Source organism: Arvicola amphibius, chromosome 8 (genome assembly GCF_903992535.2).
Source record: "Arvicola amphibius chromosome 8, mArvAmp1.2, whole genome shotgun sequence".
Lineage (NCBI taxonomy): Eukaryota > Metazoa > Chordata > Mammalia > Rodentia > Cricetidae > Arvicola > Arvicola amphibius.
The window spans coordinates 12,111,016-12,138,547 of NC_052054.1; positions in this window are offsets into that span (position 1 = coordinate 12,111,016).

A 27,532-nucleotide genomic window follows, 5' to 3' on the forward strand; every position below is an offset into this window, starting at 1 on the left:
TGCTGCCCTCATTGACACGTAGATGTAATGTAAACACTGTGGGCAGGATGTTTCCAGGACTAATCTTCCTCCTACTATAATCTAGAGTCTCAGGTACATCTCTAGATATTAAGACAATCTGAAAGATGATGGGGCCTTCCAATTACTTGACAGCAACTCATTTTGAAGGAGGAGAATCACAGGAGAAGAGCAGGATTTTGCAGTCAGAGTAAGCAGCCATAACAATGCAAGACTTTTACACTAGTCTGATCTAATTGCTATAACAAATCATCATTGACCAAGTGGCTTAAACAACAGAAATTTATTTTCTTGTAGTTATATGGTCTATGGGGATAATACAACTATTACCAAGATGTCTCTTCTTGGCTTGTGAGTGATCTCTTCTCCTGCATCTTCAAAAGGGATTTCCTCTGTAGTTCTCTGAGCCTGTTTGCAGATCTTCTAAGCAAGGGCATCAGTCATACTGAGTTACAAGTCACCTGACTTTAAGTATACCTTTAAAGGTGGTTTACAAATGAAATCTCACATTCTAGACCTTTGATGTATGCGTTTGGGAAAGCAGACACAATATAGCTCCCAGTAGCTTCTCTAGAAAGAAACCCAGCAAAACCAACCACTTGAAAACCGACTCCTAAAGCCTCCTTTCCTTTCAGATCACCAGTGCCTCTGAGCTTTTTTCTCTTCTCCCTTTCCCATCAAAGTTCACCAAAAACTGGTAAACCTCCCATCTTTCCCCTTATTGTTCTGTCCCAGAAAGCGGTGGATTTACAAGTTTAAAAGGTAACAGAAAATATTCCTTCTCTCTTTCAGAACCTAGACCCTGTCGAGAAAGACATAATTACTCTCAGAGAAGCTATTGTATAGACGATTGACCAAAGAAAGACTTTTCTATTCTTTTAGCAACAGGAGCTAATATTTGCATGGAACTTTACTACCAAGAAACACATATACACACATACATACACCTATATTATACCATTGCTTTGCCACTATGATTTAGGTGAGGAAAACAAGAATTCTTTAAACTGAACACAGAATCTGAGCTTTAGAAAGTTTCATGGATCTACCTTCAGCTGGGCTTCTTAAATAGCCAGCATTCTGATTAACTAAGGTATGATTGGTCCCAGGTATTGCTCAGAAAATTCTAGTTGCTGCCTCCTTGTTTTGAATAAAAGATGCTATGCAATATCATCTTGTCTCATGGTTTCAAACATCTCAGGAGGAGGGCATTGTCTCCCATGACCTGAACATCATAGGGCTGTAGGAAGAAGAATTTGGCTGCCTCCTGGAGTGAGAAGCAGGGGGTGAGGGAGAGACTAAGGCCCAGATACCACCTCCAGAGACAACCAAACTGATTCTCCTTCATTCAGAAACTACCTCCAAAGATTTCCCCAATCTCTCAAAATAATCTACTATCTAGAAACCAAGAACCTGGAGCAAGATCATTTTATATCTAAAATTTAATTTCCCCAAGGTATGAAAAGCAGATCTGAGCCAAGGATAGGGGAAAGAAGATAAGGCCAATGGGATAAATACGTCGGAAGGCCTAAACTCCAATTAAGTTGAGAAGGTCTGTTTTTCCTGAGTGGTAGTGTGAATGTAATTGGCCCTCATAAGCTTGAAGAGAGCAGCACTCATAGGAGGTGTGGCTTTGTTGGAGTAGGCAAGGCCTTGTTGGAGCAAATGTGTCACTGTAGGCAGACTTTGAGGTCTCATATATGCTCACGCCATGCCCAGTATCTCAGAATACTTCCTATTGCCCATGAATCAAAATGTAGGACTCTCAGATCCTACACCATGTCAGCTTGAATTCTGCCATGTATTCACCATGATGACAATGAATTAAACCTTTGAACTGGAGCCATCCCATTAAATCTTTTCCTTTATAAGAGTTGCTGTGGCCATGGTGTCTCTTCACAGCAGTAGAAACCCTACTAAGACAGAAGTTGTTTTTCAGGGCTGGGGTATTAATAGACCTGACCATGGTTTTGTTTGGAGGATATTGAACTTTAGTACCTTGGATTAGGAAAGCAGTGGGATGCTTTAAGCACTACTTAATGGGTCATGCTAGTAGGAGCATGGAAGACAATGGTGCTGAGAATAATTTGAACTGTGGGGGGTCTAGCTCAACATGTTTCAGAGGCAAAGAATTTTAGAATGTTGCCTAGAGATCATTCTTACAATATTTTGGTCAAGAAAGTGGCTGACTTTGGCCAAGTCCAAAGAGTCTGCCTGAGGCTAATATGAAGAAAATTGGATTAATTCCATTGGCAGAGGAAATCCCAAAACAACCTAGTATAGACTCTGTCGTGTAGTTACTAGAGTTTATTCTTATAAAGATTTATAATGAAAAGGAGCAAGCTGAGATGAAAAGGAGCACCAGGAAGTAGAATGGAGCTAAGTTTTGTGTTCAAACAGATGAATAGATTGAGAAATGGATAAAAAGAGGTGGTGACCTCAGGGCAAGATCTCACCTGGTTAAATTTCTAACTTGTGAAAGGGAATTAAAGAAAAGTTTAGAGTTGGATGTGGTGGCACCAACCTTTAACCACCCGCCCCTCGCACTCAAGGCAGAGACTGGCAAATCTCTGAGTTTGAGGTTATCCTGGTCTACAGGGTAAAGTCAAGTACAGCCAAACTTAGGCAGTGAAGGTAACCATCAAAGACAGAAAGCTATGATGATGTAATTGAACAAGGGGGGCAGGTTCCCAACCCCAGCAAGCAGCAATATTTGACAGCTTTGGCCATATGGTTCTGACTTTAGAATTAAGGACAGACAGAATAAAGGGGTTCTCCAATTTGCCTCTATGCCTAAAGAAAGCTGCTGGGGCTAGACATGTGACAGGGGTGTCCCTGAGTGGAGATCTAGAGAGGATATTATGTGACACTGTGAAGTTGAAGCCTGGACCTCCTTGGAGATGCCAAAGGAATGGGATAACTGCACAGGAAAGGAATGGAACCAGTCCAAGAGAAAGAAGTGTGTTGCAATCATCAAAGCTGAATTGAGTTGGAGATCTGAAGAGTGTTTTGACATCAGACATGGAGATGCAGAGTTTGGAGTTTGCCCAGCTGGTTTTCTATCCTTCTTTGGTCCAGTATTTCCTCACTATGCTCCCTTCCCTACATTTCGGAATGGTACCATTATATGTTGGAAGCATGTGATCTGATTTGGATTTTATATGGGATTACAGTTAATAGATTGTATGAAACTCAGAAGAGACTTTGAACTTTGGACTTTTAAACATTGTTGAGACTGTGATAGACTATGGGGACTTTTGAAGTACAACTAAGTACATTTTGCATTATGATGTTGTTGCAAGCTTATGAGGCCAGGGACTGGTATGTGTTAGTTGCCCCCCCCCATAAGCTCATTGGGAGTGGCACTACTAGGAGGTGTGGCTTTATTGGAGTAGGTATGGCCTTGTTGGAGGAAGTGTGTCACTGCAAAGGTGGGCTTTGAGGTCTCATATATACTCAAGTCATGCCCAGTGTCTCAGACCACTTCCTATTGCCTACCAATCAAGATGTGGGACTCTCAGCTCTAGTACCACGTCTGCCTGCACACTGCCATGTACCACCATGATGATAGTGGATTAAACCTCTGAAACTGTAAATGAGTCACTCCATTAAATGTTTTGATTTATAAATTTATGAGTTGCTGAGGTCATGGTGTCTCTTCATAGCAATAGAAATTGTAACTAAGACACCCTCCCTATTCTTGCTTCCACTGGTTTGATGAACACCAGACAAAAGTTCAAAGTACCTACTTATAGGAAGAGGTGATAGAAATAATATAGAGGTACCCACACTTTCCAAAAAGCAGTTTCCAAAAGGAAGGCAGACTGGAGATGATACCAAGACATGACTGGAGTCATTCCCACAGGAAGCAGGCTTTGAGAGCCATTCCAGACCTACCCAGTAGACTTTTGTTAATATACTGCCCATGTGTGACAGGCACAGGTTAAGTTGGATCTGCCTGTAGCCTGTTTGTAGACACAGTGGTCTGCAGGGGATAAAGCTTAGGAAAAAAATCCTCCCATCAAAACATTTTGTGTTGAAAAAAATTGTCTAATCCTTCTTCTGCTGTCCTCTAGAAAGGCCTTTAATATCCTATAAGGCATGTTGCTTAAATCATTCCAACCAGGGCTGTGCAAAGCTCTTCAAAGGCCTCCTCCGGCTGCCCTTGGGAGAGAATGCCAAAACACATTAGGTTCTGAAGCCCCGAATTGAAAAAATATTTCTAATTCAGATCCCACCGTTTCCTTGACTAAATTCCATGGCATTACTTCTCATTATATTTCCTCTTGGCAAAATCTATACATCCCTACCCTTCTTCTTACCCTTCGGAAAGCAGTCAAGAGTTATTGTACCTCTCCAATTCATCACTTAGCTAAGACATATACAGCATATTAAATTATTTCAGCCTTTTTCTTCAGGCTCAAGTCCTTAATGTGATCTCTTTATTGTCGCCAGCATTCTTCTGGGTAAAGATCTCAAAGTTAGGAGGCATTTTTAAAAAGTTACTTTAATCCAGCCACACAAGTATCATCCAAATTGTGTCTACCCAGGAGACACACAGACAGAGCTCCAAATGGTCCCTCAGCTTTCAAGAGATTCAACACCTTGTAAGTTAGCCCTTTTCATTTGATGAGCAAACTATTTTCTTATTATTTGAGGGGTTTTGTCTGTTTGTTTGTGCTTCTGTAAAGAAAAAAAATGTGACTTGCAACTCTTTCCCTACACTTTGAAGGTCAAATGGAAAGTCTGCCTATTGCAAATAATTCCAATCAAATGTTGAGAACAACTTATAAAGTCACTGAGGATCGCTAGGACCCAACTGATATCAGGAAGTAAAAGCATTTATTAACAGAGTGAGAAGCTAGCTTGAGTGTCTGGATCAGGTATTGGGGAGGGGAGAGAGAGAAATGGGGGCGTTAAAAGATCCAGGAGTCTAGTGGGATAAGATGAACAACTTTCAGTATTTTGTAGTACAGTAGGGTAATTATTGTTGACAACAATTAATTATACATTTCAAAAGGGTCAGTGGAAAGGATTTTGAATGTTCCCAACATAAAAAACTAACAAATTCTTGAGGTGATGGATATATCAATTAACCTGACCTAGTTGTTATACCTGTCCACCTGTGTTGAAATGTCACATTGTACTCCATAAATACACATAATTATTACCAGTTGAAATGGTAAGTCTATAGATAGAGCACGCACTGTGTCTAACATTGAGAATAGCAGCAATAAGTCTAAGATTCTAAAATAAACCTACATTTCAAGAATTACTTCTGCTGTTTGTTCTCGGAAGATGACTCAGCGTGTTTGGCTGGCTCTGCAATCAGCTCCACGAAACCGCATTGGTTTCTGGGAAGTAAAAGCCTGCCCCGTCCTTAAGTCCTCGCGTGCTCAAGGACAGGAAACTTTTGGCTAATTCTTCGTACTTGTTTTTAGAAAACCTTTTATCGTGTGGACAGAGAAGAACCCTTCCTCCTCTTAACTGGTGGAAAACTAAAGTTCTCCCAGAAAGGAAATAACATTGCTTCCTGTGTTTACCTCTGTTAGCACAACCTTTAAGACATAGCCAGTAGATTAGGGAGGTAGTTCCACGGTGGAACATTTGCCTGGCAGGTGCAAAGCCATGGGTTGGATTCACTCCAAGCATTGAAAAAAAAAAAAAAAAAAAAAAACTAAATTAATGTGCATGTCCCCTGCCCATCTTGCGCTGATTCCAATTACTCCAAATATCCTTACATTTTCCTATTCTCCCAATGATAATGTATTAGGTTACTTTTGTCACCACGACAATTCAAGGGAGGGAGGGAGGAGTCTATTTTGGCTAGTGAGTTCTTCCAACACGAGAACCTACCATGACAGGGAAAGTGTGACAGAGATCTCAGCCTGAGGTGACAGGAACATGTGCCAGTTACTGGTTACGGGGTACCAACCAGGAAACAGAACAGCTGGGGCCACAGCCAGTCCACACCCTATTTCCTGTAGCCATCAACCATCAACTGAAGTTTCTGCAGCTTCTCAAACACAAGTCACCCTCTGGGTACCAAGTGTTCAGACACATGAGGTTGTGGGGATATTTCACATGTAAACCCTACCAAAAGGCATATTTGCCCTCCTGCCCGATGGATCCTTGGCATACTAGCTCTGACCACACAAAGAAATTCCAACAGCTACATTCTCATCCAGAATAAAAGTTAGACTCTCTCTAGTTCCAGGACAGGCTCCAAAGCTACAGAGAAACCCTGTCTCGAAAAAACCAAAAAAAAAAAAAAAAAAAAAAAAAAAAAGTTAGACTCTCACCTGGTAAGTCAAATTATACATGAGCCAAAATTATTTATGAGCCATCTGAGCCGCCTTAAGCCCACCTCTTTCCATTGGCCTCCTGTGGTCTCCTAGTAGATCTCTAACATAAAGAGGACCATTGCACCTGATCCCACACGGAGAGACACTCACACAGTCGCCGATGGGACTGCCCTTCACCACTCGCTCCCAAATGAGTTAGCTCTGCCTGTTCTCCAGAGTCTGAGCAGGCTCCTCTCGAGGCTGTCTGCTACTGCTCACAAAGACTCTAAAACCCTCATGGAACTGGGTTTTGTTTTTACCGCATTTCTTGAAGTATTTCCATGGCTCAGTTTGCACTGTCCTATAACTTTCCCAGTAATACTGATCTCCTACACAAGAGACTAGCTCTAGACCCTGAACTGTGCAATGCTCAATAAATGTTTATCAAGTAACATCAACCACAGCCAGTAATGGGAGGTTATACAGGAATTTAAGTACCAAGAGAAAGGCAAATATATGTATACCTATATACATGCATATAATATATAGAGAGAAGTGAAATTTCATATTTATGTATGTGTTCGTGCACACAAATATAGTATATATTCACATGCATAATACATACATATATGCATACATATATATGCATGCATATAAACTACATATACATCTGTATATATTTTATATATATATATATATATATTTATATATAAGCGTTTTAGGATTTTGGTTCTATGTGCTTGATCCAAAGATTTCTGTGGTGATGTGACTGAGTCTGCCATTACACAGACATTTTGCTATGGGGGGGGGGGAAGAAAAGAACTCATAACCTGCTGCCTTTGTGCTTTCGAGCTGAAACCATGCCAGTCGCTGTTTTACCTTGGTCACAGCCACCTCTGTTGGTGGCATTACGTCCCTCTTATGTTTCTATCCTGTCCTCTTAACAGTTCGGGGATTGCTGCAAAAATGTCATCATGCTTTACAGCTGGAGAGAAAAACGGAGCAATTCAATTTCCAACAAGGATAACACTGGGCAACTTTGCTCGCTAATTCTATAAAAAAGCCTGAAAAAAAAAAACTGCAAAAACCACCAATGTGCTATTTCCTGAAACAATTCCACCCCTCCCCGATGCCCTCACAACAGCGACAGTCACAGCAGAAGAGGGAAGTGAGCTTCCAGGGGCTAATGACAGAGCCGTGATCCAGGATGGCAATAATTGTGTTTTAATGTCCTGAGCTGTTGCTTGCCATAAATCCTCTCTATGTAAAACTTGAGCCTCCACTAGCCGAGATTAATGGTTAGCAGTGTATATAATATTTATTAAACTTCCTTTTATGTTGCTTGGCAATCTGTGCTACCATCAAACAAGTTGAAGTAATTGACATTTAGCGCACCAACCTGCTTTTGACTGAGAAGCATGACATTCATGTAGATAGTAAACATTTGGCAATTGCTGTAAATGTCTCCAAATTTAACGTCATGACCTTTTCTCAGGTAAATGTTTTTGGATAAAATGTAAATAATGATTCACCGGATGTCAAATACCACAGGATGTCAGATCCTGGGCAATGTCAAGTTCACTGTCTTGTTCCCCTCCAGAGGTTCATAGATTGCTCAGCCTGTTGCCTCTCTCCATGAGTCTCAGATCAAAACTCACTCGCTACTACTTATTATAATTCCCTAACCCCACACAACACAATATTTCTGACTAAGAAATGTGGCTTAGTTTCCTTGTGTAATTAGATGGAACTTGGCATTTTAAAAATCCATACTTTGTGATAGAGGTCTCTGAGATTCAGGACAAAAAAAATTCCCTCAGAACCTCTGGAAGTACAAGCCTCCAGTTGGAAAGTGGGACAAACAGATTCAAAGGGTCCATCCTTCTCTCTTCCAGCACCTCTAAGTCTTTTCCAACAGAGCATGCTAATGTTATCAAAAGCGTAAGCTAAGTGCATCTAACCACCCCACTCTGCAGAAGTCCACCTCACCCATCAACACGAAAAGGATCTCCCCGGTAACACACAATCAATCCCTTCACCTCCACACTGTGTTTAACTACGTCTGCCTAAGAAGAGCTACCTGTCCACAAATATTCCCTTAGTACACACCGAGCACAGGGAATTTTGCCATATACCCTCCACTCATTTCGTTTTTACAACAGTGCTGTCATTGTTGCTGTTTGGGTTCCAGGGAAGAAGGACTGATTGATGGGCAGAGGGTTTTGTTTTGTTTTGAATCAGGATTTCACGATGTAACTCAGGTTAACTTTGAACCCCAAATCTTCTTGCTCTGATTTCTGGGTGCTGGCAGTCAGGTGTGCATGCCTGGCTCATCCTTTTAGGTTTGATTTGTTTTTGTTGTTGTTGGTTTGGTTTGGTTTGGGTGGTTTTGGCTTGGGGGTTTTTTTGTTTTGTTTTTTGAGTAGCTTTGGTACCTGTCCTGGAACCAGCTCTTGTAGATCAGGCTGGCCTCAAACTCACAGACATCCACCTGCTTCTGCCTCCTGAGTTCTGGGATTAAAGGTGTGAGCCACCACCACCTCGCCATCCTTTTCGTTAAAAACATCCTAAATAAAACATTTGAAAACTGTTTTCAGATTTAGTAAGAGTATTATCGTATTGCAACAAAAATAGATACATGCTGACACTCAAAACAGTAAGTTTAAAAACCTATCTAAAATTGTTTTTGAGGTTCAAAGGCAACAAAGCATCTCAGTCAGATTCCTAAAGAGGCTTTCAGTACAGAAGCCAGATGATCAGCTACAGACCTGTGATGGGCCTGCTATCCAATCTTCCCTTTGCGTCAGCCGGGGAGTGCGACTTAACTCTGAGAGAGGCATTGAGACCCTTCCCACACAGCGCTTGCCCTCTGAGGAAACAGTACTGTGTGCATTTTCACTAGTGACCGTGCTACCAGATCAGCGCTGAGGCTACTGGAGGTGACATTTCCCAGCGCCTTCCCTGTAGATGTGGAGAACCTTGTCCTCAGAATATGTATATGACCTATTCAAAGTCACATTCCCCCGTGACGTCATATAGTCAGAGCTTCTCCGCTTTCTAGGAGACTTTTCCACACTCAGCCTCACCCAGTCCCCTGCCCACTTCAGTTGTAAAATGCTAAAGGTCTCAAAAATTATCTGATCCTGACCCAGTCATGAGGATCTGCAAATACCAGACAGTCTGAACGTGTTCTTTATTATCCCTCAGGAGGGCCATTGGATTTTCTTCAAAATACTAACAATGATAATCATTCAGCCTCCTTTATAAAGCCAGTTACCTTCCAGACACATTACTGAGCTCTTTGCATATATTAGCACACTTAATCCTCACAACAACCCAGAGTTATTATCCACACTTAGAAGATTTAAAAAAAAAAAAAGTAAGGCCTAGAGAAGAGGAGGAAGATAGGTCTTAAATAAAATGTTCTTTGAGTTAACAAGTCTAGGGCAACCATCAGGGCAATCAGCTCACATGCTTTGATGCTTTGAAATTTCCATGGTGTAAAAATCATGCTTTCAGACATGTATGAAAATAAGTACACATATGTGTGCATATGCACCTGTTGTTTTTGTTTGCTTTCTTTTATAAAACACAATGTGCAGAGTCTTAGCCCTGACCTATCAAGTCAGACTACCCCTGACCAGCATCTGTCCCTCTTTATTCATGAATAGATTATTCTGATGGGTATGGTACTGCCAGCTAAGGTTGCCTGTCTTCTACTGATAAATCCTGGGATAGAGGGGGAAATCATTGCCTTTAGCTGTGTTCCCACTTCTGAGCCCTCTGGGCTCTCACAGATAGCTCCAAACCTATCATCATCCAGATGGCCTTGGTTAATCTTGGTAGATCACAAACCAAAACTAACAGAGATGAATGTGAACGTGAGATATCTGTAAGGGGAGGGGAAGGGGGACAGGAACAATAGGAAGGTGGTAGGTGACAGCGTTTGGCATGCAAGGCATCCATATGTGAAACTGTAAAAATAATGCAATACTAACACTTAAAATTAAAAATTATTGACTCTCCTTATGTAACTAGATTTGGCAAGAAGCATGTCCTCAATAGCTTACAAGATCGGAGCCTACAGTTATAAAGTGATAATTTTTAAATGCTCAAAGCATATTTAGATGATTTAAAAAGGAACAGAAACATTTTGTCCCAAATGCAAGGCAAAAATATACCTGACTCTCAGCAACAGCAAGAGTTTGGAGGCCTTGCTAACACTGGGCGCTCAGACACTCCCTCATTTCAACATCTACTAGGAAAAAAAAACAGAGTTGAGAACTATAATTGTTAGTCCCTGATTTAGACCATTGAACCCCAGTGTCCTTTCAGGCTAAAGTAGATTTTAAATTCAATTCACTTGAAGGAGTTCATTGGTGACCTTTGAGAAATCAATTGCATGGTATATCAGGGTAAAAGATGATCTAACTTCCCTATAAATTGATGATTTGAAAAAAAATGTGCGTTACCCCTATCAAACACACTGAAGGACACTTCACTGTTCAATGTTCAGTGGTGGCCAAAGATATCCGAATGGGAAACTCCGAATCTCTACTGTGAAATGCAGCTGAAGAAATGAGCATTAAGAACCATGTCTCTGTACAATATACAGTGATTTTTATAAGCTTTCTTTGGGGCTTATTCTTTATTTTGACTACTCGAATAAAAATTGCAGTAATTGTTAAATTGCAGCATTCATTTTTTTAAAAGCAGCACACTTATTTTCCTGTAAAAGTGAAAGTAGTTTATACATAAACAAAACTTTAGGGTTCCTCATGCAGAATCCTACAGTATACATGGGGATTGTCACAACTGACCGATGAATCAGACTTTTGGGACTCACGGGTTATCTCTACTAGCAACCCACAGACCCTGAACAGCAAGATTCAAGGGCCAGTGGCTGAACTTGGCTTCCTTATTTCTTATCAATTCTAATAGATAATAGATAACGTCCAGATAACCTGCAGCTCTCTGCTTTCAAGACTGTATCCCAAGCAGAGCTCATCCTCAAAGGAAGCACATCATGCACCTGTGAATCCAGTATGTCATGTACCTCTGGGTCCAGTACATCATTTACCTGTGCCTCCTCCAGTACACCATGTACCTGCGACTCCATTACATCATGTACCTGTGACTCTGGGACACCATGTACCTGTGCAGAACATGGCGCACTGTGTCTCCAGGACATCACATACAGGTGTCTCCAGGACATGTCAGTTGACAAAACAGCAGTAGCTCTCCCAAATCACTTGTTGGCTATCACTAACAGTTTCCAATTTTGGTGACATTTACTAATTGTCTTAGTTACTAAGGCAACTTACAAAAGAAAGCATTTAATTTGTGACTTGCAGTTCCAGAGGATTGGCATTCATCACCATCACGGCCGAGAGCAAGGCCATAAGCACACAGTCTTGGCACTAGTGCAGTAGCTGGGAATTTACATCTTAAGACACACCCACAAGGCAGAGAGCACTGAGAATGGGAGGGTTTGGGAAACCTCAAAGCCCAGTACCCTGTTACAGGCCTCCTTCAACAAAGCCACACCTCCTAATCCTTTCAAAACAGTTCCACCAATTGGGGACCGAGTATTCAGATACACAATCCTATGGGACCACCATACTGACTTAATAGATATACCAATAGAGTAAACAATCAAATTCAGAGGTTAGAACAAAAGATATCAACAGCCCTTGTTTGGTAAGATTAGCATAAAGGTGGGGGGGAACTGAGAGCGGGTCTGCCTGTTAATGACAGAGAGGTTAAAGTGTCCCTAGTTTCTTGTCTTTTGGGGAAGCACTTGCACTTGTCCATGGATTACCCTCAGACTTGGTAAACAACCACGCAAGCCCCATCTCCTGTCTGCCGAGCCAGCAGTTAAACACTGCTTCTCAGGGCAGTTTATATAAATAAGTTATGGACAATATATTGCGAGCTTCCACCACCTAATAACATCATGTATTTTTTATGGATTGTTGGAATTTGCAGGTTGGAGGCATATCCATTGAGATGGATAATAGTTGTGTGCTTTTATTTTATGCACTTAGCCTTCTCATTGAGGACTGCATTAATCTTGTGTTTTACAATGGTGAGTGCCAAAGAAGCATCTATTCCTCTCTGGAAAGAAAATCCTGTTTTGGCTTATAATGTACTAGCTCCTTCCGCTTATCTTCTGCTTAGACATTTTTATTAGGATAATTGTTTTTTGGAAGCATAAACCAAGCTCTAGAATCTAAGAGACAGAAGTTCCTATGGAGAAGATTTATGACCCAATATGAAATTTTCCTGCACTCTGAAACTCAGCCTCCAAAGTCAAGAAGAATTTGATGTCAGAATGTTTTAAATCATTTTCTAGAAGAGATCTCATGCAAGTGCCTAGAGACACTAAGCTTCCTATAAATGGAGTTAAATTTCAGATTAATATGCATGGGTATCAAGCAGTATTAGGTGATTTAACCATCATTAGCTTCCAATTGTTACGCAGATTAAATAGCTATTTTATTCTAAATACAAACACAAGAGCACAACACAGACCTATCATTTAATTGTTTTAAATATACTATAGTTTTGAATATTTCTAGTGAGACAGTTTTTTCTAACCCCACTGCAAACAAAAAAAAAAATAAATAAACAAAACACCATGCTGCTGATATATGAATAAAAACTAGTCCATGCCAGACACCATGACACAATAGACAAATGATCCAACATACAAAAGGTTTGGAGTTTTACATGTTTTAATCTCTGTGTTGACATTCTAGCAATTTCCCTGCTTATAGAACATGGGAGATAGAGGAGACCTGAGAAGTAATATAGTACAGTGTAACATGAACAGGGGGTGGGGGGCAGGCCTGTTTGTTTGTGTTTCTGTCCTGCCCGGTACCCCACAGCTGGCAAGCCCCAAAGAAATAACACAGAGATCTCTATAAGTTATAAAGCTGATTGGCCCATTAGCTCTAGCCTCTCATTGGCTAACTCTCACATCTTGATTAACCCATTTTCTGATCTATGTTAGCCATGTGGCTCAGTACCTTTTTTCAGTGGTGCAGATCACATCCTGTTGCTTTGGTGATCTGGGCAGGAGTGGGAGGAATCAACTTCCTCCTTCCCAGAATTCTCCTGTTCTCATTACATCATTTCCACTTCCTGTCTGGTTTTCCCACCTATACTTTCTGCCTGGCCAATCAGCGTTTTATTTAAAACATGATTGACTGGTTACAGACAATTCTCCTGCACCAGTACAGCATGTATATTTTACATGGGACAATCTGAATAGGTAAGAGAGGAAATGACAAAGATAGAAAGCAAAATGTTTGCTTTTTGTTATGATGTTCTTTCCTTCCTCCCATGACCAAGGAAACCAAGGAAGTAGTGCACACAGCAGCAACTTACTTCTGTAGGTATATTCTAAGAAGCTTTGTTGAGTTTGTAACCGCACACAGTACCAAATCCCATATATGCAATATATTCATTTTCCTCTGTACTCTATAGCTTTGCTGTGTGGTGATAGACTTAATATCTTTTGATCTGGTACCCACTTTGCATTAGTTTTTGTATATTGGGACCATGTGTACAAAGAATGGGTTATCTGAACACAGGTATAGTGATTGCTAGATACTCAAAATGGTAAGTGTTGGGCAGATGGATAGCATATGTAGTATGGATGTCTGGCCAAAGAGCTTATTTATGCACTGGGTAGGACAAATTAGGAGAGTGTTTTAATTAGGATAAACAGAACAGCATATATAGTTTGATACTTATAAGCTATATATCTTTTAAAATTTCTATTTAATATTTTTGAACTACCACTGACTGCAGGTAATTGAGACCTCAAAAAGCAAGCCATGGGGAGTAGACAGTTTTACATAGAACTATTTTATATTCTTCAATGATAACTTTAATAATTCCATGATCATCATAAGATAATCCATCTTGAATATTTTTTTTCAGTGAAACCAACCGAGATTCAAACTGCATTGGATGAGAACATTAGCCACTTTCTTTTCTTTGTTTACTTATTTTTTTTCCTTTCTTTGTATCACTCATGAAACTTACTTTTACAGCTTCTCCTTTCTCAAAATCATCTTTTTGAAAGTTCTGTTTTTTGGGTGCTTATCTGTTGTTTTCACTGAAGGTAAAAACTGTGAATGCCTTGCTAAAGTTGTGTGAGAACTGTTCTGTCTTCAGCTATGCATATAACAAATCTGAGACTCGAAGGGTATTGTTCGAAAATCCTGAACCAATTGATTTCTATGTATTATGTAAATGAATCTACCGTTATCTAAATGCCAACTCACAGCAGAGAGGGAAACCTGATAAATCCTTAATGAATGCAACCCTTATTAACAGTCTATGGTCCCAATGAGAACTCTTCTTGTAATTTAAGGCAGCATTGTAATTACCCACTTCCCATAAGCTGCTACTGTAACGACACCAGGCTTGCAGTCCATCAGACGAGTGGCAGCACAAGTACATATATAGCTGTTCACTTTTAATAAGTCAAACACAGTAATGGGTGTTCTCTGGTAATAACAATACAGCCTGTATTTATGAATGCGCAGGAATGCTTACTTATAATGGCACACATTAAAACATTAAATAAGAAGTAAATATGGTAGACAATGAAGCACTGCGTCTAGTAAACAAAATGCTCTCAGACAATTTGCAGTTCTTGCCCAGCCACCTCGATCATCATGCACTGTGCCCTGGTTTTGTCGGGATGACAAATGACACCACGATCTCCACTGTGAGTAGACTCACTCTTATTCATATAGAAGGAATCTCCTATTATAAAAGACTGGCAAATGCAGAATTGGTCAGTATGTGTGCACCTAGAAATGCTGTAGAGTCCCATCTATGGACAATACGACATGCCAAACAAAAGTGGCTTAATCTTGCAGTGCCATTGCTTAGATTTCCCAATGCTTGACGTCAGAGCCTGAAGTGTTGATAAAGGGGTGATCTGTAGAGAGTGATGGCTGTAACCTTTTACCTTTGCTATCCCTTCAAAGGTCACTTGGCTTTATGGACTTTTATAGGCACTCGTTTGAAGTAGTTGTATAATATATTTCAGCGAAATCAGATGTGTAAGGTCAGAAGAAGAAAATATGCCCCAGCCAAGCATCTTCTCGACACCCTGCGTCTTCAAGGCTGAAGGTCACCACCATGCACTGTTCACATTGACAGTACACTCGAAGAATTACATCGTGACCACATGCTGAGTGGCAGGAAACTGCCATAACTCTGGCTAGTGGTCTTCGTGGTGGTCCTATATACAACACAGTGTGTTTTCTCGTATTAAACAGCCCTTACAAGTGCCTATTTGCTGGCCTGAGTCCTCCTCTATAACAAATGGCTTGAGACCGTGACGGTGACTTATGCCTTAAGATTCCCTTCACTTCCTATTTGGATTTCCAATCAGACATAGTACTTTGCACATAGTGGGCATGTGATAGGCATTTGCGGATTAAGGGTTGGGTTAGGAGGACAGATCCAGAGCAGGAAGGAAGAAAAAAAGAAGGAAAAGAAGACAAGTTCTTCCCTGACACCCTAATTTCATTTTTAAGCATTTATTATTCTTACTCTCTAATTATGTGTATATGTTTCTATTTGTGTACGCGGTTCTCCACCATCCTGGTGCAGTTGCTCATGTTGTGGTGACCCCCCAACCATAAAAATATTTTCGTTGCTACTTCATCACTGTAATTTTGCTACTGTTCTAAATTGTATTATAAATATCTGTGTTTTCTGATGGTCTTAGGTGACTCCTGTGAGAGTTTGATTCCCCCAAGGGGTCTCAACCCAAGGGTGCTGTAGGAAATCCTACAGCCAGTAGCCCTTAAGTTACCCACCCACTGGGGCGTGGCCTCTTATACTATTTATGGCGATGTAAAGCCTGTGTCTGGCCTCTTTTCCAGCTGTGGGTCCATGGCATCTCTGACTCCGCCCTTCTTTCTCCCAGCATTCTTTCCAGTCCTCCCCGCCTACCTAAGTTCTGCCCTATCAACAGGCCAAGGCAGTTTCTTTATTCATTAATGGTAATCACAGCACACAGAGGGGACTCCCACATCACAAGGGTTGAGAGCCAGTGGTGTACGGGCATGTGTATGTGAGTGCAGTGTCTGAAGAGGTCCAGAAGAGGGAGTTAGATTCCCCTGGCACTAGAGTTATGAGCTCCCTAATATGGGTTCTGGAAACAGACTTTAGATCTTCTCCAAAAGCAGGGCACATTCTTAAGCACGGATCTAGCTCTCCAGCCCTCACAACCTTCTGACAAGCTCTGCCACTTTACCCTTGTGGTACCAGCAGAGGAGCTCATGTGAAGGAAATGCCAACATCTAGATGCCTGTGTTCTCTCCTAACATAATGGTGTCAAGAAAAGATGCTGACACGGTGTCCTGCTGCAATGAAATTTAGAGAAACTCCCTGTAGTTACAGTATATTTGGAGTTCCATTCAATGAAGTTAATCAAGCAGGAGACCATACACATCATTTTTTAATAATTTCAAAACACCAAAGTAATATTTATGATGTGCCTGATGTGGATCTGAGAATATGCTACCCACTGAAACAAATGCAAAAGAAGCTTAGCATTTACTGAAGATTTAGTAATTTGCCAGATGTGCTGGACGCGTTCCCTGCCCTTGAGATAATGGCGTGGCCTCTGCAAAGTCAAAGCATGCACATATGAAAAACACAATGAGAACAGGAGAGGAAGAGAGACACTCTGGAATGACGGTAATGCTACCCACCATCTGATCAGTGCTTCTTAGAGGTCGGACAAGGTATAAGCATTGTACTTGTGCTATGTTATTTAATGTTCACCACTCTGTACTTATTGAGTTCCCCACATTACAGATGAAAAAAAAGCTTAGCTCAAAACAGTTTTTTAGCAAACTGTCTCCATTCAATCATGCTGCTAGAACAAAAGGTCATGTGGCTCAAGAGATTGCAAGCAATAGTAGGATATTTCTTACTGTTCTGGAGGCCCAGGTCATCAGTGAGTGCCTCTAGCCAATGACCTTCATAGCCCTGAAGTCCATGCACATAAGCTTGTGTTCCAATGTTTCTGGTTACCTACCTGTGTTTTTAGAGATAGACAGTGCATTCTTGAAAATAAGGGCTCCATATCTCCTGAACCTACAAGAGAAATTTCATGGAAGAGAGAATGATCTAGACCTTAGAATGCTGACCTGATTTTTGTGGTTTGAATAGATGAATGCAGCAATATCAAAGTGGAAGAAGAGACTTCTTAAAATAGCCATGAAACAGTCCACAAAATGACAAGTTCTGTCTGGGATCGAATTATTGAGTAGAATGGTCAGTAAATCTGAGAGGGCTAATGGATAGGAGCAGAATGGCAACCTGTAGCTCATAACCTCCCGTGCCAGCTCCTTCCTCTTCCACCTCCACTTACTTTATAATATTAAATTCCATTACTTTGGCATTTAAATTGGTTTTCACTCTCCCTCCCAACACATGCCACATACCATACACGCACACACACACCCCACCCACCCCACCCCCACATCTCTACTATTCAAACCTCAATTTAAGGCCTTACAATTTCTTCCTGGGATTTATACCTCAGGATCTACTTGCTATAATCTCACGGCAAATTCATCTCTCGCTCTTTCCTCTCTGTCTTGACTTCAGTTTTCCTGAACAACAAAGTAAGTGTTATAATAAGACAGTTCTAATAGGCTACTGTGGGCATAAATGATGCAATGCATGTGAAATGGCTGCCTCGGTGCCTGGGAAATAAGATGGACTTGCAGGAGAGGGGAATATTTCTCTTCTATCTTCTCAGGTGTCTAGGTCCTGGGAATTAAACTGACATTTCATAGATTAACTGATATAGAAAAGAGACAATGCCATATATATCTATATTTTCAGAACTTTTCTATGTCTACATTCACCATTTCCTTCAGTTCAAAATAAGCTATATACCCTAAGCAAATTTGGAAACAGCTTCTAGTCCCCTTCAAACTGAATGCTTTCTTTGCCTTGGTCTTATCTATCCCTTTATGATCTGTCTCTTCTATTATCCATATGCTGAGCTAAGATCAATGCTCATTTACAAAATATACCCTGACCATTTAGGTCTGCCGAGTCAAATTTTCACAATGGTCTCTTTGCCTGCAGAATGGAATCCAAACAACCTTGTCTGAATGCTTTTGTTTGCCCATTAGTAGATTCATTCTATTTGCAAAATAGGTAAAGCCCCCTCTGTGTGTCAGGAATCAATCTACACTTATAATGGAGGCAACATCAAAATTAATGTCTCAAAATCTAGAGCTCATGATGACATCTTGGATCTCAGAGAAAGCACTGGGGTCCCCAGCATGTTCAGGAACCCATAGGTGTGAATGGGAATGCCAGCAGAGAGCATAAAGCATTAGAAGAAAAAGGATCCCAAGTACTCATGGCCCCATCATTATCAGAATAAACAAAATAATACATGAAGGAACCTGGAGAGAACAATCAACAGAAATGAAATGTTTGAACTCCAAAGGAAGTGGTGTGGAGAATTGTCTGTATTCTGTCAATCATGTTTTAAATAAATTTTGATTGGCCAGGCAGGATGTATAGGTGAGTCAACCAGACAGGAAGTAGAGGCGGGGTGATGAGAACAGGAGAATTCTAGGAAGGAGGAAGCCCATTCATTCCTCCAGTTCTGCCCAGATCACCGAAGAAGCAAGATGTAAGCTGTCCCTCGGAGAAAGGTACCAAGCCATGTGGCTAACATAGATCAGAATAATGGGTTAATATAAGCTACAAGAGCTAATAAGTAGCCTGAGCTAATGGCCCAATCGGTTTTATAACTTATGGAGATCTCTGTGTGATTTTCTTTGGAGCTTGCCGGCTGTGGGCAACTGGGCAGGACATAAACCCCAACAGGCCGGCCCTCATGTTACAAGGAAGCTCTAACTCAGTCATGAGCCAAGAAGCAAATGAGTGGGCAGCATGGTAGGGAGTTGTGTGCCTTAGTGCCAACAGTGGGGTGAGCCACGGTGTGGGTATAAACCCATTGGCTATGGCTTTAAAGACTATGGCGGATGAAAACACAGGCTACAGGCTGCTCTTGAGATTTTGCAGCAGGTGGAAGTTCTCTTGCACTCAAGAGATGAGATTTCTTTTATGTAAGACTCTTTGTGAGAGATTTTCAACTATGACCACTTTTAGAGTTATTTTAACATGTTTGAAGAAGTAATGATGGCCAGAGAAAATGACAATTAGATCAGAAAGGAAAAACTCTGATCTAAATGATTTTGAGATTCAGTTGACTTTCGCTGTGGTTGTTTTTAATTTTGCACATGATTCAGGCTTGCAGACCTGTCTAGTGCTGTGGAAGGGAGATTAAGGAGACCTTCTGGCTGTCTCATAGAAGAAACATGGGATCCCTCCCAAGCAACACCCAGAGGAAGAAAACAAAAACAGCAATCTTTCCCTCTCAGTTCTCAGCTGTTATCCGCTGACAAAGAGATTAACAAGAGAAAAACAAACAACTTTTAATAGTCTGTAAATTTCATATGTACCTGAGGGGCTCAGAGAATAAGCAACTCAAAAGCACGGCTTTAAACTCTGGTTTATGGGGCACTTTTGACAAAGAACGATGCTCGGGTGAGCAAGATGATGCAAGTGGGTAAAGTGCTTGCCATGAAAGTGGGAGGACCTGAGTTCAAATCCCCAGACCCCACTGAAACCCTAGCACAGTAGCTCATGTCTGTAATCCTAAGGCTTCCATGAGAAGCAAGGTGGTGGGAACAGGAGAGGTTCCAGAAGCTCATGAGCCAGTTAACATAAAACATGTTGCAGGAAGACAACAGAGACCGTGCCCAAAACAAGGTAGACAATATTGATGCCCAAGGTTGTTCTCTGACCTTCACATGTGTGCCCATGTGTGCCCTTAGGCTCCTGAACTCACTCACACAAGTTTTTAAAAGGGAATACAATTGCAGGGGAATGATAGGACAGAGGGAAGTGGTTTGAGATTCAAAGAATAGCAAATTGTGGGAAAGCACATAGATAAGGAAAAATCAGTTGATAAAACAAGATACTGGAGTTCGTTATTTTAGTTTTCTTGCATGCCATCTTCAAGTTAGAAGTTAAAGCTGTTTTACTGTGGACCTCTGCATGTGTTCCTTGGGAAAGGAAGGATCATAGGAACCAGAGTGGTTGAGTAGACCACAAGAAAACCACAGAATCCACTAACTTGGGCTCATGGGGCTCACAGAGCCTGAACCAACAATTTGGGAACCTGCATGGGTCTGACCTAGGTACTCTGTATGTATGTCACAGTTGTGTTGCTTGATGTTCTTGTGGGACTCCTAACAATGAGAGCAGGGGCTGTCTCTGACTCTTTTGCTCACTTTTGGGACCCTTTTCCTCCTACTAGTTTGTCTTGTCCAGTTTAAAATGAAGCGATGTGCCTAGTTTAATTGTAATTTCATATGCCATGCTGGGTTGATATCCCTGGGAGGCCTGCCCTGTTCTGAAGGGAATTGGAGGAGGAGTGGATCTGTGGGGGAAGGGAGATGAAGGGAAGAGATTGGGAGGTAAGGAGGGAGGATGAAAGATATGAAAGAAGAAAATTTTCAAAGTTAAAGTTGTCTCCTTGACTAACTGTCGATACTCCTGGGAAAGAAAGGGGGAAGAGTAACAACACAGGAATTTTTATAAATCATGATATATGCTTTTGGTACATGAGCTTCACTTTGCCTTGGAATTGATGTAAATGATCTTAATAAATACAATCAGCCTAATAAGGTAAGTATTAGACAACCTCCTATAGGTTACTGGGTACCTTTATAAGGTGAATGCTTTAGTTAAAGTAAAATTCAGGTTAGCCAGTATGAGCCAAGAGGTAAGGGTAATGCCCACCTTCACAAGATATTATGTTATTGGCTCTGTTGACTGTGTACCTAATTCTACTGCCATCCACTTGCAAATGATCTGTTGTCTCCCAACCACATACCCCATAGAAGTACCATGACTGGAAATGCTGAATAATCCCCACAGTTCTAAAACAAAAGAGAAAAAAACAACATAAATAAAATTTAGGAGTAAATAATAAGTGTGCATGGACATGCAAGCCCAACACTAGAGGCCAAAGCAGTGAGATCATGTGTTCAAAGAAAGCCAGGGTTACATAGTGAGACCCCAAGAGTCTGTCACAAAAAAGTAAATAAGAAAGTAGACTCTACTTCCATGGGTATAATAGAGACCAACCACGGGTACCATGATGCGAACTTCCAAAATTGCTTGTACATCATTGATTTGGTTAACTGAGCATTGAAAAGCTTTAACTCCAAGATTCTGCATCATCCAGATAAAGCATTTGACAGATAATTAATTTTGCTTACGCTAACCCTGAACCTAAGTGACACTTGTGTCCTACCTTCCTAAATGACCCCAAACCGAATAGCTACAATGACATAAGCCCAAATAATGATTTAGTAGGGCAATTACCAGACGTTTACATTTTTCTCCTAAATCGGACACACAATAAAGAGTTTTAAATATGCTGATAAATGTAAGTTTACTAATTGTTCAAGATAGGTGAGTCATAGAACATCACCCAACACAGTGAACTGTGATTCATTGTCACTCAAATTCAGCTATGTAGGCGCTTGCACACATGACACACTCCCAAGCATACATGCACATGTGTACACACACACACGCACACACACACAGCACACACACTGATTGTCTTTAAGGAGTAGACACATATATGTCACCATGCTGTGCACATATACAACAAATGTTTGCACATACCATAGCATTGAAGAGCTGAGATCCATCACAGCATCGGAGGGTGCACTGATGGTCACAGCAGGAGAGGATGAAAATAAACAAATGGATACTTTTTTAATTTGTAAGTGACAAGATGAAGAATATTGTAGATTTTCCCCACCAGACTGTAACAATATTAAGGTAAATCAAATTTTGCACCTCATTTATTTAACAATGTCGTTTTTCAGTTGCTGAAGGGTTTTTTTTTTTTTTTGACTCTCAGAATACAAGGCTGCACAAATTTCCCAGAATTTATTTTTGTAAAGGAAAAAAATAACAGTTAGCTCTTGAACACTTAATTATAATTGGCTACGCTTCTTTTCTTTCATTAAGTGATCATTTATGAAAGACTACTTCATGATCATCTAAAATGTCGCTTTGGAAAGACTGAAGCAAGCGAGGGAAGATGTAATCACAATGTAATGTAATCAGAATACTTAATTAACATGCAATCATAAAAGAAGAAAACAGTCTCATAGCATTTGCACCCAAAGCCAACAATGGGACTCTATCTAAAAAGAGATATAAGCTTTATAAATACTTTAATGGTTACAGCATTTTTAAAAATCACTTCCCTGATTATTCTTCTATTTTAAATAGAAAAACCAAAAACCTGGCAAAGATTTGGGTATTGCAAGACTATTTCCTCTCTCTGGTTGCCAAGATAGTTCAGCCACACTGGAGTTGAGATGGAGAGGCAAGGACACTCCTCACACATCTCCATGACAAAGGCTCCCTTTACATCCTTCAACCACCCCACAGATCTCTTTTTTCTATGTAGTTTGGGATTAGTAGGGAGGTTATTTCAAAACAAAAAGCTCTATCCCTTGGATCTTCCGTTTTCTTTTCTGCTATTCAAGCAATCATAAGAACATATTTGTCACAGTTTAGATCATAAATCTACTAAAAAGGCTCATGTTTTCAAAGACTGGTCCCTGGAACAGCAGGATTGAGTGTGGATTTCAAGAAATAACTGGATCATAAGGGATCTGATATTATAATCTCATAAATCCACTTACAAATTCCTGGCTTAATGGTCTGTTGGGAGGTGATGGACATTTCAGCAAGTAGGGCTAGTTCAAAGGAAGGAGGTCATTAGGGATGTGATCCAATGATAGAGATAGAAATATATTTATTTTATACTTCTATGTATCCCAATCTCATATCTCTCCAAATCTCTATCTTTATCTCTCTCCCACCTTCCCTGATGTGCTTTTCTTTCCATTGGCCCAGAAATAATGGAGCAAAATATGATTGTGTCCCAAACCTCTGAAATCATGATTGAAAATAAATGTTGTCTCCTTTAAGTTGATTTTCTTAAATATCCAATCATTATAACAGAAAACTGACTAAAACAATATCAAAATACTGTTGCCATAATCCACTGAGCTTCTGAGAGGATGCATCATTTGGTCCACTACATCCACCACATCCCTTGATCCACCACATCATTTGGTCTACCACATCATTTGGTCCACTGCATCATTTGGTCCACCACAACATTTGGTCATTTGGTCCAGCACATCAATAGCAAAGCAAAGGTCAAGAGAGGAATTTGGTAAGAAGTCAGAACATAACTACAAAGAATGGAAACAGTCATCAGAGCTCTAAGTGAAAGACCTTTTAGGCATGATTCTAGTCATGGAATGTGAAGTGGTTTAAAATCTATTACTTTCTTATGAACCGCAATACCCTGATGCATAACTCCTTGGATGCACGTATAGCAGTTTCTTTATGGTAGGTACCCATCAGAATTGCTAGTCTTTAGAGTGTACTTGTAATTTTAACAAACTACACATTACTGAGTGGACTTCCAAAGTGACAAATGACAGTCCCCTAGAAAGTTATGAGTTCCAGTCTGCTCTAGTCATCATTGAGTCTGATAATAAAATGAAAGGTGGGGGCACACTGTTCCCCCATTCAACTTGGATTTTTCTCCTTCTTTATTTCGTTAACCTCCTTTGGCTGCTTTTTCTAGCACTTGACTCACTTCGTTGGTCTGGTTTTCTAAAGTACTCTTGTGTCTGTCTTGTGGAGTTGTAGAGCTTTCTGTTGTTCACCTGATATAGAAGATGCTTAGCCTATAAACCTGCAGCTATAGAGGACAACAAAATTGCAAGCTCACCAAGCTGAAGAGCTGCCCAGAAAGCAATTAGCAATCACTAATGTTCCATCTGTTTAAATCTGATCAGGGACCACAAAAAGGAACTGGTGCTTCACTGAAGAAAAATACCCAATCATCAAAAAAAATTATAATAATCTATATAAATCAGAAAATATAAGAAAGAAAACATTTTTATGTGCTCTACCTTTTCTTTTTTTTTAACAGGTAATCTAGAGCTAACAATGTTTTTAGACATGGCATTTCCTCAGTAAATAGAGTTTAAAGTTTTCTTTCCCATATTCGGCTGTTCCAAAGGTGACTGTACAATTGATCATACAATCACAGTCTCTTGTTGGAGCAGTGTGGTCAAGCTTGAGCTTCAAATCAACAATGAAAGCTAAAACGTTTTCTCACATCTAAATGCAAGCGTAATACCGAACTGATAAATACAGCCGAACAGAGGGAGCTGAAAGTCCGAATGCATGCTTTTTTTTTCTTATTTATTCACTTGTAAAAAGATGAGTTGGTGCCACCACAGTTTTGAAACATCCTCACCAAGTGTTCGTTTTTAGTATCTTCATGGCTCAGTGACTTTCACATATCTGTTATTATTGTAGTTAAGCCGTCACCGCCGACAACCTTCCCATGCTGGTCCTAAGGGCCCTTCCCGTGGGACTGGGAGTCTATAGCAGCTATCTTAATTTCTGGTGTGACCAGAAAGTATTCATTTCTTTAATTTTAAATTATAAACCTATTTATAACCATTTAGATTAGTTATAAATCACCTGCTCCAAAGCTAGACTCAACCCCTCCTCCACAGACTCATGGTGTTTGTAGATAAATGACATTTAGAAACACAGACTGAGCCAAGGGAGGTTCATGACCCATATACACTTGGATGTCATATTTTTTAGAACTTTTCCACGAACATAACTAGAAAATAACCTCTTCGATAAAATACGCCAGCTTTTTACTGATAATTCTAATTAAATCCATAATTACAGAGTTTCTGCTAAGCCTCATTAATCTCACACTTTTATCCTTTCTCCCAACACTGAAAACCTTTGTGTTCAATGACAGTAATACAAATACTCATTTTCTTTATCCTTCAACATGCAACACTTAAAATACAATTACCACTAAAATTGTTTTACTTCGTTTCGCCCTATAAAAATATATCTAATGTAAATAAATTACTTTAAAAAAAAACATTGTAGGACCAGCAAAATGGCACAGCAGAAAAGGGCACTAACCACCACGTCTAATGTGATTGACTTTGACCCCCAGAACCACGTGGTAAGTAAGAACTGACCCCAGCAAGTTGTCAGCTGACCTCTGCAAGTATGCTATGATGCACATGTACATGCAAGTACACACACACACACACACACACACACACACACACACACAAACACACACTAGTAAAAAGGTTAAAATAATTTGGAATAAGTAACTCCTATCTGCATAGCTATTGCTCCACCATTTCTAAGCATTCTAAACATGACCATTCATTGTCTACAGACTATCTTGATTTATCCAAAGTCTAGTTATCAAAATAATATATTAAGCTCATCCTACAGTCTTCATGAAAAACCAAAAGTGGAGACTTTCCTAATTTGGGACATTTCCTAGTGCCTCCACCTAGGAAATTCCACAATTTCTAAGTAATTTTTGCATTAACTTGAAGCTCCATGCTTCATCAGTTTCCAGTATAAATTCCCAATCCCAATCCACAAATGGCTCTATGTCTCTCCTCAAGAAGCAGCGAGCCATTCTTCCCAGATTGACAAGCCGCTGGAAGCACAGGTTAGTTTAGAGTAAGCATTGGAAAAAACAGAATTGCCAATTGTGCAGGCCTATTTTCTTCAACGGGAGGAAATAAATAATACATGGTCACCTTAATGGTGGCATGAACGTGGTTGGGCCACCTGGTGACCATTTAATATTCTCTGAGGAGCCAGCCTCCACCTGAATCTCCCCCAAATCCTGAGAATTGTTTAGCATCTAATTCTGGGATTTGTCTCTCAGTGAAGAGAACTCATCCTTAAGAAAGAACCCACATGCTTTGTATCCTCCATCAACAGAATCCATCCTTACACGTTTATTACAAACTCTTCCTCGAGGCCCTAGCCCTGAGAAGTATTTATCAGCCAATAAAACTCATTCTTATTGTAAAGGTCACACGGACTTTGTTATTTTGCATGGGAATCTCAATGCTGCCATCCTTGAAATTTAGTTATGAGAATTGTCACGTGGAGACTCCCCGTCTCCCCAAAGTTTGGCTGTGTTTAAATGTGGAAGAGAATTGAACCATAGTATCAGAGTTGCTAGAAGTTTTGATACAGTCTGGCTGACCAAGTCCAGTTGGAGTGAGTTTTCTTTTTCACATCTTCTCAGTCCATTTCCCTGTCAGCAGTGATGCCTACAGGGACCCCACAACAACCAGTGGAGATTTTTCTATTCCTGTTAAGAAACAGAGCTGTGAGTGGGGAGGGGGAACTTGTGAGATGGCTCAGGGGAAAAAACCTTTGCCATATAAGCATGAGGACCAAAGTTTATATCCCCAGGACTCACGCAAATGTGTGATGATCCTGGTAGCCCACCTGTAAGCTCAGTACTCATTCAGAACACAGTAACAGGGAGCCCTAGAGCAAGCTGGCTAGCCGAATCAGCAAGTTCATGGTTCTGGTGAGGACTCTGCCTCAGTGTGTAAGTTGGAAAGAGATTTTGGAAGATACTCAAGGCCAACCACTAGCCTCCAAATGCGGACACACACACATCCACATTAAACTCCACACACATATGCCCACATACATGAGAATAGGCATACATTCCTGAACATACCACACAAAATAAATATAAAGAAAAAGAACAGGGATTTCAGAGCTTCTTTCATTAGGCAGTGTTATGTTTTAGATGCGGCTTCAGGTTATCTACCAAGACTTGTGAAATGTGGCCCCAGTTGTGAGGTAGAGAGCAGAGACACCCAGTGGATGATGCAGATTTTATCAACCAGCCTTCTTTCCTGATCATCCTGTTACCTCAATCACAGCTCCAGCAAGTGTTACCAAAGACAAAGAAAGAGAATTACAGACCAATTTCCTTATAAACAGAGTTGCAAAAGTGCTCAATAAAATTCTTGGAAAAATGAATCAAAGAACACAGCAAAAAGATCATCCACCATGATCAAGTAGGTATCATCCCAGAGATGCAGGGATATTTCAGCATAAATAAATCAATAAACGTAACCCACCATATAAACAAATTGCAAGACACAGACTGCAAGATCATCTCATAGATGCAGAAGCGGCCTTTGACAAAATCTAAC